This window comes from Delphinapterus leucas, chromosome 6 (assembly GCF_059928025.1).
Source record: "Delphinapterus leucas isolate spDelLeu-1000000601 "Yukka" chromosome 6, BTC_Dleu_Yukka2, whole genome shotgun sequence".
NCBI lineage: Eukaryota > Metazoa > Chordata > Mammalia > Artiodactyla > Monodontidae > Delphinapterus > Delphinapterus leucas.
Window position 1 is genome coordinate 63,157,584 of NC_143134.1, and position 12,466 is coordinate 63,170,049.

General features: G+C 36.5%; 1 long non-coding RNA gene across 1 annotated transcript in view; it reads left to right on the forward strand.

Moving 5' to 3' along the window:
- Positions 1-976: 976 nt before the first annotated feature.
- Positions 977-12,466, forward strand: part of LOC111174678 (uncharacterized) — a 412,027-nt gene continuing 400,537 nt past the window's right edge. The window contains exon 1 of the long non-coding RNA XR_002644542.2: positions 977-1,681. This is a non-coding gene — a long non-coding RNA (uncharacterized LOC111174678). The remainder of the gene's footprint in view (positions 1,682-12,466) is intronic.

Here is a 12,466-nt window from a genome sequence, read left to right on the forward strand (position 1 = left end):
AAACCTCTATAGGAATCAGTTCTGTGGTCTTTTCTTAGTTCAGTGCATCCATTCAAAAAGGATACTGCCTCCACCCACTGTATGATCTGGTTAAATTACCTAGTAATACAGCTGTTACCTCTTTCCTTGCGAAGTGGGAGGGTCAACCTTCTGCCTTCTGCCTTGGACCTGGTTGGAGATAGACAAGAATTAATTCTTTACTGAATTTTCCAACTTGGTGTGCTTTACAAAAAGGCAGTAAGATATAAGTGGAAGAAGATGGGGCTAGAATGCAAAATTGGTATCTCTTACCTAGGGCAGGAAAAGGTGAGGAGAAATGACAGACAAGTATTAGGGATGATTCTGAGTCAAGAGGGCACAGGAAAGGTTCTGGGATGCTCATCATTGGCTTCTGTTTCATTTCTGTCTTTCTCACTCTCTTTTCCCCTACCCTCCTCCTTCCTTTCCACAATTATGTGAGTGTCTACTTTGAGTTAGGGGATTAATATGCAAAAACATTCTAGTAAAGACCATTGCTTTAATTGAGAAAAGCTCCATGCTTGGGATAGTGTATCTTTATATCCATAGATGCTCAAATTTTCTTCTATTTTTTCTTCATTCCCTGTCCTTACCTCTGGATATCATTATTTTATAATATTTCATGATATCTGTAATCCCAAATACTAACTGGCTTTATCTATCTTCTGAAAGCTTTCACAGTCAGCTTCCATGTTGTTCATTGACTTTCACTTCTCTGGGTGAACTATTATTTTTCTGATTATTCATTTCCTAGAAAAGAGACTAACTCCCCCACTCTCAAGTATATTCTTTAAAGTCCATTCATTCCAAGCGATTCCTACATTTAGCATGGATTCCAATAAAGTAGAAGCCAGTTGAATTCATTTAGCTAAAGACATATTTATTGTAACAAATAAAACATTTTAAATCTTCTGTTAGAAATAAGAAAACCCACACATCCTGTATTTAGAATAGGCGAAATGCTCTTATATGATTAAACCCAAGCACTCGTTGTTCTAAATTATATAGCTATAACATCTATAACGTTTGGGAGAAGAAAAAAATAGTGATTCCTATATTGGAGAGAGTATTTAGGAAAAAGTCAAGAATGAGGTCTAAAGAGGAAAAATGGTATATTTACTCAATTTTTTTCCAGTAATGCAACACAGAGTTCCCACTGAGCTTTGGAAGTAGTTTGGAGCATTAAAGGGAGCTTTAATCATTCATATTGCACCCTCCGGAGAGGTCATTTCTCATATATGACTGCCCAATAAATGAAGGTGCATATTCTGGACATCTGGGGTGAGCTTGATTTTTTTTTTTCTTCTTTGCTTGCCTGAGAAGTTTCTAGACAGTATTAGCTATTGTGGATAAAAATGGAATTCTTCACTTCTGTAATATAGAGATATTTTCTCTGTGACTCTGACCTCTCAGATCTTTCCTTTATTGCTCCAAACCGCAGCCATAGATTGAGTCCTAAAGAGGTCTCCCTTTCCTGGCATTAGTATCTATGGGATGGATGACAGTGTGCTGTGACTTTTTATGCCAACAGGCCACTCTCTTCTCTGTACTATTGTAGATTTTTCTCTCAAGAAGTAGTGCAGCTTTGAAGACTCCTGGAGATCGTGGCAACATTTTTATCAACTGCATCAACCAATAAGCGTTGCTACCTCGAGGAAGTAAGGTATGCATACAAATTTGAATTTCCTTATTTCCTATTGCAAAATTGAGAAAGGGAATTTTCTTGATTGAGTTAAAACATCGGGTTTCTGTGTATTTCAGTGTGAGATTCCTTGCTTTCCTGATATTTGATTTTGCCATTGGTAGGAAGATAATCTTAGAATCTAAAATACTCCAGGTAACTTTTGCTTTGCTTATATGCCTCTAAAGTATCGTTTTCACCATTCACTGTCCTTGGACAAGCCTCAGAAACAGAGCCTCAGATAATTATTCAATACTGGGTGCTAATAATAGTGTTTTTTTCATATAAAATCAAAATGATGATCAGATAATATTTTATGTGAAAATTGTAATGAGCTCTAACACTTAATGTAACTTTCTATTAACCCTATCAGATGTACTCAAACTTTCTGTTTTCTCTACTGAGGATAGCTCCTCGAGATAGGGCTCAACCCAGGCTATTAGGTTTGGTTAGTAATTGCTAGGTTTTATGCTGAAATTTGTTCCTCTTTTTCTTCAAAAATTGGAGAAGCCTCTACTTACAACTTTATTCCACTTTAAAAAAAATGATAACTAAATCTGTGGGATAAATGCCACAGGAGAGAATAAGTAAAGATTATTTTTTAAATCCCCTGAGGGCTCAAAAGATTAGAATTACTATGAATTCAACATTCCTTCCCTTACTGGCAGCAGTGGGGGGGAGAGAAGACAGCAAGAACAACAGTGATGACATCGTTGACAACAAAACCAAAATGACATTATCATATAGGCATTGAAGACATATCTGAGAAAACTATATACCACTTTCTTGGATGGTTTCAAGATTTATGAACACTATATCAAGTGATTAAAAAAAACTCACTTGTCCCTACAAAAACTATAACGTTGCCCTGAAAAGAGAAGAAAAAGTATAGTGTGTACTTAAAAAGAGAAACAGAGAGAGGAGGAAAGAAGGAAGGAAAAGAAAACAGACATGATACTTTCAATACATGGTAAAAGTTCTTTTCACTTTCTTCACCATATATTAGCAGTCTTTGCTTCTCCTTCAGAACATTTGACACTTATAGTTATCCAGTCACTTATAATTAATTGGAGTAATTTGTCCTTTGGCTTCCACACCAAAAGGTAAACTTCATGAGAGTATGGACTGTATTTGCTTACACATTGTACCATCTCTTTGCCACAGTGTGAAATATAGATCTGGAGGATATCCAGTAAATATTTGTTGATGAAATCTGTCTGACTAATAGGGTTGTGTGGGAGATCAAAAGAGATGTGGACAAGAAAGTTCTTTGTAAACAGTAAACTAATGATAGCTTGATAACTTTATTGTATATGTGGGTAGGGACAGATGAAAAATGAAATAATGTTTTAAGGAAATGCTATAAAAATATATAGGTAAAACCCCAGTGTAAACATGAGAAGATATATTTCAAGATTTAGAAGTGTAGTATGATTTCAAGGTAAATAATAGTTTTCACTTTAGGACTACAAATTCAAAATGTATATTGCCCAGTGATGTTAATTATCTGTCTGTTTTACCTAATCCCTCAGTAGGTTAGCTGTTTTTCCTCTTTTACTTAGTCATGACACACTTAGCTAAAAATGAGCAAAAGACTTACTAGTAGCCTGTGGAGAACAAAATTACTTTTAATGGATTGCTTTTGAAATGGGAAATAGAGACATGAAGCAAAGTCGAAAAGAAACACTTGAGGACAAATTTAGGGCCGGCTTATCTCCCTGATTCATGTACCTACATACACATACCTAGTGTGCATACTCATCAGAGAAGTAAATCAAGTTGACTATCTCACAGTATATCTTACATCTATGATCTTGGTCCAGAAATATTAATAGTATAAGTTTCTTCATGGTAGAAAACGTTTTACTTTGCTGCACTCAAAGACCATTTACTTATTGTATCAAAACTGTAATGAAAACACCTGGGAACTTATTATGAGGGGGAAAATATGAAATCTGTTTTTTTCTTTTTATCTTAACTTTTTACAAATATTAAAATAGTTTTATACTGATAGTATTTGTGGCAACATTTCTCATTTTCTCTCAGACCGAGTCAAGAAGGTATTAGACACCAAGTAGAATAGAAACTCACCTTTATGTGGGAACTTTGCTGAAATGTTACATTTTTGGGTTGCTTACCAAACCAGCTTTGGTATTGCCGTTCAGATCAAGGAGACCTACTTCAGTGTCTATTTCTAGGCTATGTTCCATGGTGTTCATTCTTGCCAGTGAGTTGTACCAAAAGCCAGCCAGTAGTGCAAGCCCTAGAATACGGCCCTCATTCTCAAGGATAGCAATAAGGGGAAAAAGACATTTGTGTAAGCCAACTAATAAGTGGAAGTCGACTATACTCTGATTTGGAAGATTAATGTAGAATGAAAAAAGACCAATATCTTCTCTTCCAGTTGCCAGGGGCAACTACAGTCTTTTTTCTATACTTAGCTTTTATGTACAAAGTTATTCTACCAAAAAATGACATGTATTAACTAATGAGTTTTCCTAATTTTTATGCATGTACCAACATGGTTGAATCACAAAAACAAAACATGGAAAAAAGACCAAGGGAAAAAAAACAACAAAGAGACAAATCAACTTTTATTAAGTTCAAATGAGAAAACAATGTAATACTTAAAAAAGCATACCTACTTTGTAAAACTACAAAGGAAAGTAACAGTTACCTCTAGTTGGGAGAGAGGGATTGGATCAGGAAGGGACTCCTGGGATGCTGTCAATCTTCAATTTCCTGACCTGCGTGTTGGTTACATGGGCTTTGGTATATAATCACCAATTAAACTACTCTAAATTTATGCTGTATGCATTTGTCTGTATGTGTGTTACTTCACATTAGAAAGTTTGATTGATTGTTAAATCAATCTAGAATTTTTGTTTAAACAAAATTTCATTAAATTCTTAATGAGTTAAAAATTTCACCACTCTTAAAAACGATAAGAGGTGACAAACTTCTAGTCAGTGAATGCAATCCATTTGACATAGGTAACTAACTACATAGAGACATATGTATGGTTGCACTTACACAGAGCTACAGGGTTTGGGGATTAGAAGAGGAACACACTCAGCCTGATGCTACTGGGTGGATGATTCCTCTGTTCCAAGTATCTACAGTATTCAAATCCATTGTTTTTGTTTGTTTTCCCCTCAGTTTTATTGAGATATAATCGACATAACTTTATAATGTTAAGGTGTATAACATAATGATTTGATCTCTGTAAATCCATTGATTTAGCTAGTGGCTAGAAAAGACTTGGACCTCTGTGACAGTTCAGACGTTTACAAATAAGGAGAATATACTGAGGAATAACGGTAGCAGAAAGGGAGAGGGAGAGAGAAAGAAAGAAAGAGCATCTTTCTAAAATCAGTTTACCCTCGTACATTGGGCCTTGTGACCTGAAAATAAGTCTGCCAACTTACATTTAGAAGTACGTATTGATATTCCAGTGACTATGCTTCATTCATCTATTGACCCAGCCTAACACACATGCACATACACACACACACACACACACATAGAGAGTTATATGTCATGTTTATTTATAGGAAACTCATTGGGAAAGGAGAGACAGGTAGTCTGGAGGTTAATAAATCCTGTGGGAAGCTAAAATTTAATTGATTTCCAATGTGGAGGACCTTGCTTTGTATAATTTAGAGCTATAAATATTCATGGTTTTTAGTTACCTATTCACGTGTAAAGTTTTATATGGAGGATAAACAATGCTTCATCTGTATATTCCCAGAGCATAATTGGTGTTACCCACTGACAGCCAGAGAATGTAAGCCAAAGCAAGCAGGTGATTTCTTTCCCGGCAAACTAGGGTATGTCACCACCAGGAATATTGTTAAACAAAATTTCAAATGAATCTCACTTAGCAGTTCATATCTTCCTAGTTCCCTTCTGTTCCACCATTACAAACGTCCATTAGATACCCAAACTTCTTTGTTGTTCTCAGTTTCTTCTAGTCTCCTTCAAAAGATTGCCAGTAATTTATCTCATAAGTCCCATTTCACATACTTTAAATTTATATGCTATTATCTGGTTAGAAAAACTAATTGTCAAGTAGCCAATAATTAACTTTTTCATTTCTCCTGCCTCAATTTCCTTAGTTTCTGACTAGTGCACCTACCATTTGCTCTGCACTTATCTTAACCTCTTATCCCACGTATCCCACTTTATCTCAGAAAAATGCAGACATGAGAAAAGTATTACAGATATGTTAACCTGACCTTCATCTAAATCTGGTAGGCAGCAATTCTTAAACTATGTTCCACAGAACATTAATATCCCATGATAGATTAGTAGATATTCTCCAAATTAAAAACAAATATTCTTCAAAGTAAAATTAGTCATATGCACAGTGACATATTAAAATATAATTGATAAATAAAAATCTCCAGAAGCACCTATTAAAATCACTTAGCACTCCAGAGGTAAATGGACTATAGCTTCAAGATACTGGAAAATTTTTATTCTTCCCCTTATGATGATGCTTATTTTGCCCCATTCCTGACCATCGAGATCACAATGGTGGGTACAACCTGTCCTTGGGGCAATTCTGGCTGGTTGTTCAATGCTGACCACTGGGTTTCATGTTGGGCTCTGGGTTATAGCTCAGTGGCCTTGCAGGTCTTCTGCTCTTCTGTCTGTATTCAGTGCATGCCTGGTTCACAACTGAATGCTCAGTAGGCCTCTAAGTTTCCTTGACAGATTCATTATCCAGTTTACAGTGATTTTTAATTCTGATTTTAGGGTCTACATTACACATACACATATTCACAAATATAATGAAATCCAAATAAAATTCTGGACACATCATTTTTGACTCTTTATTCTTTTTATATTTCTAAAGGTGCTTTAAAGAACTACTGAATTGATATTATTGAAAATTGCTTTAAGAATCAGTTAAGTATTATCTGCATATATACGTTACCTAAGAGGTTCATAACATGTCTTCGCTTTGGCTATTAGATATTTTTTCAATTAAAAGTCCAATGTTCTAAATAATTAGGCTTCTATACAAGTGAGGTGTATAAACTCTGCATCACAAACCATATCCAGGACAGGTTTTCAGACAGGATTATAAGAAATTTCCTCTAGACGATATAATATTACTAAAAGGTCAAGACTTCTTTTCTAATTGTCTGAAGTTTCCACAACTTTGGGCCAAGACACACTCTCTAGATGAGTCCCTTGAAAAGCAAGAAAGGATGAAAAGCAAGAAAGATAAGACTATTTCTTTAATGTTTAACAGTAGGACCAATACTATCCATTTCCATAGTGCTTTTTAATTTTCATAGTGCTATCCATATATAAAGAAGAGGTCTCTGCTTAATAGATGAGGAATCAGAGACAAGAACAATTAAGTAACTCAGTTACGATAACTCTCATGTTGCCATCAGGGTTTGAAAACAGCTACTCTAATCCAAATTCCTAATTTTTAAAAAATCCAACACCCAACTGACCAAGGCTGGGTACATTATATATGCCTGTGAGTTTTTAAATTAGAAGTGAGAAAGTCAGTCCTTTTCAAGTGGTAACTGCTTTCTGTATGAGGCTCATGAACACACTGGTGGTCACTGTTCCCACATTGTGGAAAAATAAGGTTTGCAATGAAAGAATATACCAAGAGTAGACAGATGCAGAGGGTCCTGACAACACTGAAGATGCTTGCTTCATGAGTTTCTAAGGTTGAGGTGCATGTCTTCTCTTTACCAAGTGAGCTGTTAATCTTGGTTGGATTATAAGAACCAATAAACTTTTCCTTTTACGTGAGATGGGTTTCTGTCCCTTGTGGTAAAAATTTTTTGACCAATTCATACAGCTAGCCTGAAAAGTTCAAGAATTTTCATACCATTCTTGTCCACTGTTCAAATCAAGAGTCTGTATTTTCTTTGCTGAAAAGAGAAAATATATTCCTGATTTTTTTTTTTTTTGTAATGACCTATATGACTTAGTTAGTAATTAGTTCAGCCCTACCCTGGGAATTAGTTAAAGGATGCATTTCCTCCTTTTCTGGCAAAATTTATCAATTGATGCTGTTCTTCACAGAACAATTCATGTGTCCAGTTTTCAGCTTAAACATTTTATAATGCTGATAGTTCACAAGAAGAATGTATCACAAGATAAGGAATTACTTTCTCCCAAGTAAAAATCTTTAGTTAAAAAGAACAATCAGATGGCTGCCAGAGAGGAGATATTGGGGAGACGAGTGAAATAGATGAGAGAGATTAAGAGGTACAAACTTCCTGTTACAAAATAAATGAGTCATGGGGATGAAATGTACAATGTGGGGAATTAGTCACTGATAATGTAACTTTTTTTTTCTTTTTCCTGCGGTACGCGGGCCTCTCACTGTTGTGGCCTCTCCTGTTGCGGAGCACAGACTCCGGACGCGCAGCCTCAGCGGCCGTGGCTCACGGGCCCAGCCGCTCCGCGGCATGCGGGATCTTCCTGGACCAGGGCACGAACCCGTGTCCCCTGTATTGGCAGGCGGACTCTCAACCACTGCGCCACCAGGGAAGCCCATAATATAACATCTTTATGTAGTGATGGATGGTAACTAGACTTATCCTGGTGTGATCATTTTGTAATATACAGAAATAATAGCATCATTATGTTGTGTACTAGGAACTAACACAGTGTTGTAGGTCAATTATACTTCAACAGAGAAACAAAGAAACTCGTAGAAAAGAGATCAGATACTTGGCTCCAGAGATGGGAGTTGTGGGGAAGGGGAATTGGATGAAGGTGGTTACAAGGTACAAACTTCCAGTTATAAGATGTACCTTATATAGGTTATATATGAAAGTTAAGACAGTAAATCCCGAGAGTTCTCATCACAAGGAAAAAAAAAATTCTTTTATTTTCTATCTATATGAGATGATGGATGTTCACTAAAGTTATTGTGGTAATCATTTCATGATGTATGTTATTCAAATTATTATGCTGTACACCTTAAACTTATACAGTACTGTGTGTCAATTATATCTCAACAAAACTGGAAGAGAAAAAGTCTTTGAATTAAGAGCTAGATCACTGGGGAGGCTGATTTCACTCAATAATGATTCATCCAGCTCCTATCACATTTAGAGTATGCGTTGGGCTCCAGACTGTGGAAACCGGAAGGGGACTGTTACACAAAGGAAGAGGAGTTTATATCTTTTTTTTTAATCACAAACTTAACTCACAGTGTTTATCCAGGAAGAGGCATGACCAACCATCCTGGTAACCCTTCCCAGAATCATGACACTAAATTATTATCTTGTGAGGGGGACTGAGCGTGTACTTTTGAGTCTTTCAGACACTAAGTGCCTATTTTCTCTGACTAAAGAAGCTTTGACTTTTCCCCCTCTGTCTCTTTTAATGGCTAACTATAATTTCTGTTAGATCTTGAACATTCAGCTCAGGTCAGGAAACATATCTTTTGGACCACTTGAGTTGCTTCCTTTGCTCCTCCATTTTATCTGAGTTGGATGCCCTGCCTGTACTGCCCCAGTATCCAGTATAGACCTCCACAAAGTCACTTACCATTGCTCTGTATGTCTGTTCACTGCATGGTGATGCTCTGAAAGACAGAGAGCATTTTCCATTTCTCTGTTTCTAGCACTAGCACATTGTTGGATCTCAATAAATATTTGCTGGATAATTAAATAAAATGACAAAAACCCCTTTAAGAATTTATAGTGCAGGGGCTTCCCTGGTGGCATAGTGGTTAAGAATCCGCCTGCCAATTCAGAGGACACAGGTTGCAGCCCTGGTCCGGGAAGATCCCACATGCTGCAGAGCAACTAAGCCCATGTGCCACAACTCCTGAGCCAGTGCTCTAGAGCCCACAAGCCACAGTTACTGAGCCTGTGTGCCACAACTACTGAAGCCCACACACCTAGAGCCCACGCTCCACAACAAGAGAAGCCCCTGCAATGAGAAGACCGTGCATTGCAACGAAGAGTAGCCCCCCCTCGCCGCAGCTAGAGAAAGCCTGCAGGCAACAACAAAGAACCAACACAGGCAAAAATAAATAAATAAATACATTTATTAAAAAAAAGAAAATTCATAGTGCAGAAGTATCTGTCTTGTGTTCATATTCATCAGGAAATCTCCTTCCTGGATATGTCTAACTTTGTTAGAAAAGTCTGCAAAATATTACATACCAAATTTATCTACCTATCTCTAAATTTAAAATAAAATTTACTGTGTTGCTGAATTGCTTCTTGTGTTATCAATTTTGTGCAAACTGGAAATAATTTTTCTCTAGATTATAAAAACGTAAGTCATATTCATGTTTTAAAAATAACACCATTGGGCTTCCCTGGTGGCGCAGTGGTTGAGTGTCTGCCTGCCGATGCAGGGGACACGGGTTCGTGCCCCGGTCCAGAAAGATCCTGCATGCTGCGGAGCAGCTGGGCCCGTGAGCCATGGCCGCTGAGCCTGCGCGTCCGCAGCCTGTGCTCCGCAACGGGAGAGGCCATAACAGTGAGAGGCCCGCGTACCGCAAAAAAAAATAAATAAATAACACCATTAAGCTATAATCACTGTAACCATTTTGGCTTTATTCTTTTAGCTGTTTACTCTTTCTTTGTGTATGTGTGTACCGTAATAACGATTATTATATGAAATACATATTGTTTAGACTACATGTGTGTGTTAGAGAAGATGTACTTACGAATTTTTATATGCCATTCTTCTTTTGCTCTGCATACCATTAAATACAGCTGCCCTAGTAAAAGGAAAGCTTGAGATTTTCCTTAACTGTCCACAGGAGGGCATCAGAGTTCTCTTCATAAATCCAAACATTAGTGCTTTTCTCTGACATTTATGCTCTAGACTCTTAAAGCAGAAAGTTTCAGATCTGAAGATATGAGTATTCATAACATCTTTATTACGGTTGGTTCTCAGATCTCCATTTTGATGCTAATTCTCAGTGTAGTTACATGGGTGAATAATCAGCACAGCACTAAGAGGAAGTATAAAACTTGGCCTGAGCAAGTTTGAATAAATGTGAGGTTTAAAGCATACTAAATGCCAGGAGAGGAAAATACAGTTTTCTGATGGCAGGGATACCAGTAGCTGACTTGATGATTTTATGTTTAACTGAGCATATAAATTCAGCTACAGATAGTGGCCAGGAGCAGCTGAATAATTCACATGAAGCAAGTTTGCATCAGAGTAAGTCAATAGCATGCATTGCTTTTTTAAAGTTATGCTTATTCTCAAAGAGACGATATCTAGTTTCCTCAGTATTCAAGGGCTGTACAAACACGGGTATAAATAGACACTTTCTCAGAACCTTGATCTCACCTTCCAAGGCATACTCCAGATGTAAGAAATGGGGACAAAGATACTTTTTCCAAATTTCAGGTAGGAATAAAAAAATGTCTAAATATCTGGATCCCAGGTCTCTTGTAGCTATAGTGCAGATCAGGTCCATGACCAGGCATTCAGGTAGCTGCTTTGCTTTTCCAGAAGGCTGTATGATACTGAGTGAAAACCTAAGTTGGGAATGTGTGAAAGTTGAGCTTTCATTCTGGATACTTTTGCTAACTGCATATGTGATTCGAGGCAAGCATTTTAATTAACCTCTGTCTTAGTTGTTTTTTCTCATTTTAAAACTTAATAGGTGGAAACATATGGTCTTTAGGAAACCTTCAGCCTCTCATGTTTTATGACTATATTTCTGTTTTCATTAATGTTTCCAAAACTCAATGTTTTAATTAAAAAAATTATTTTAGATTACAAGTAAGTGTATATGTAAGTCACTTGTTTTGAACTCAAAATCTTTTTCTAGGAATGTAATAATATATTTAGAGATTACTGTTCCTAGTTAAAAGTCAAACACTAACAGGATAAAAGCAGGTGTTCAATAGTAGGAAACTGGAAGAATCCTTGACAAAAGGAGTTTCATCAATGGATGAAGAAGATCACCTGTGAAGGATAAATATGCGGTGAGGTTTGGAGAAATTCCATTGGTAAAGATTCTACCGCATAAGCAACAATTTCTGAGCAGGAACAGCTCTTGGAATTCTGGGTTTTTTAAGGCAGAAGGAGAAATGAAGACATTTGCACAAATTAGATGTCACCATTGGTATACATAGTTGAATTTCTAAGCCACACTATAAAAGTACTATAATATTATTTTCTACATATCATATATTCATAAAATAAAAAATTCCATAGGAAGTGAATAATAAAAATCTGCTAAATTACATCAAATTAAACCCCATTCAAACTGTATTGTCCATATGTTATGTGTAAGATATTTTGCAAGACTTGGGTTGCAAAGATGGTGTAGACTATCTATGCTTTTAAAAAGCTTACTTAATACATTTAAAATATATAGCACAGTAATAATAGAAAAATAACAATGAATAATTTTAATGTAGATGAGAGTTAATTGAGTTATCTAAGGCATTGGAGAATCATAGGATCTGATTTCTTTTTTTTTTTTAATTGAAGTATAGTTGATTTACAATGTGTTTTGGGGATACAGCAAAGTGATTCAGTTATACATATATAAATATATATTCTTGAGAGAAATTGGTTCAAGATGGCAGAGTAGAAGGACGTGCGCTCACTCCGTTCTGCGAGAGCACCGAAATCGCAACTAACTGCTGAACAATCATCTATAGGAAGACACTGGAACTCACCAAAAAAGATACCCCACATCCAAAGACAAAGGAGAAGCCACAATGAGATGGTAGGAGGGACGCAATCACAATTAGATCAAATCCCATAACTGCTGGGTGGGTGACTCACAAA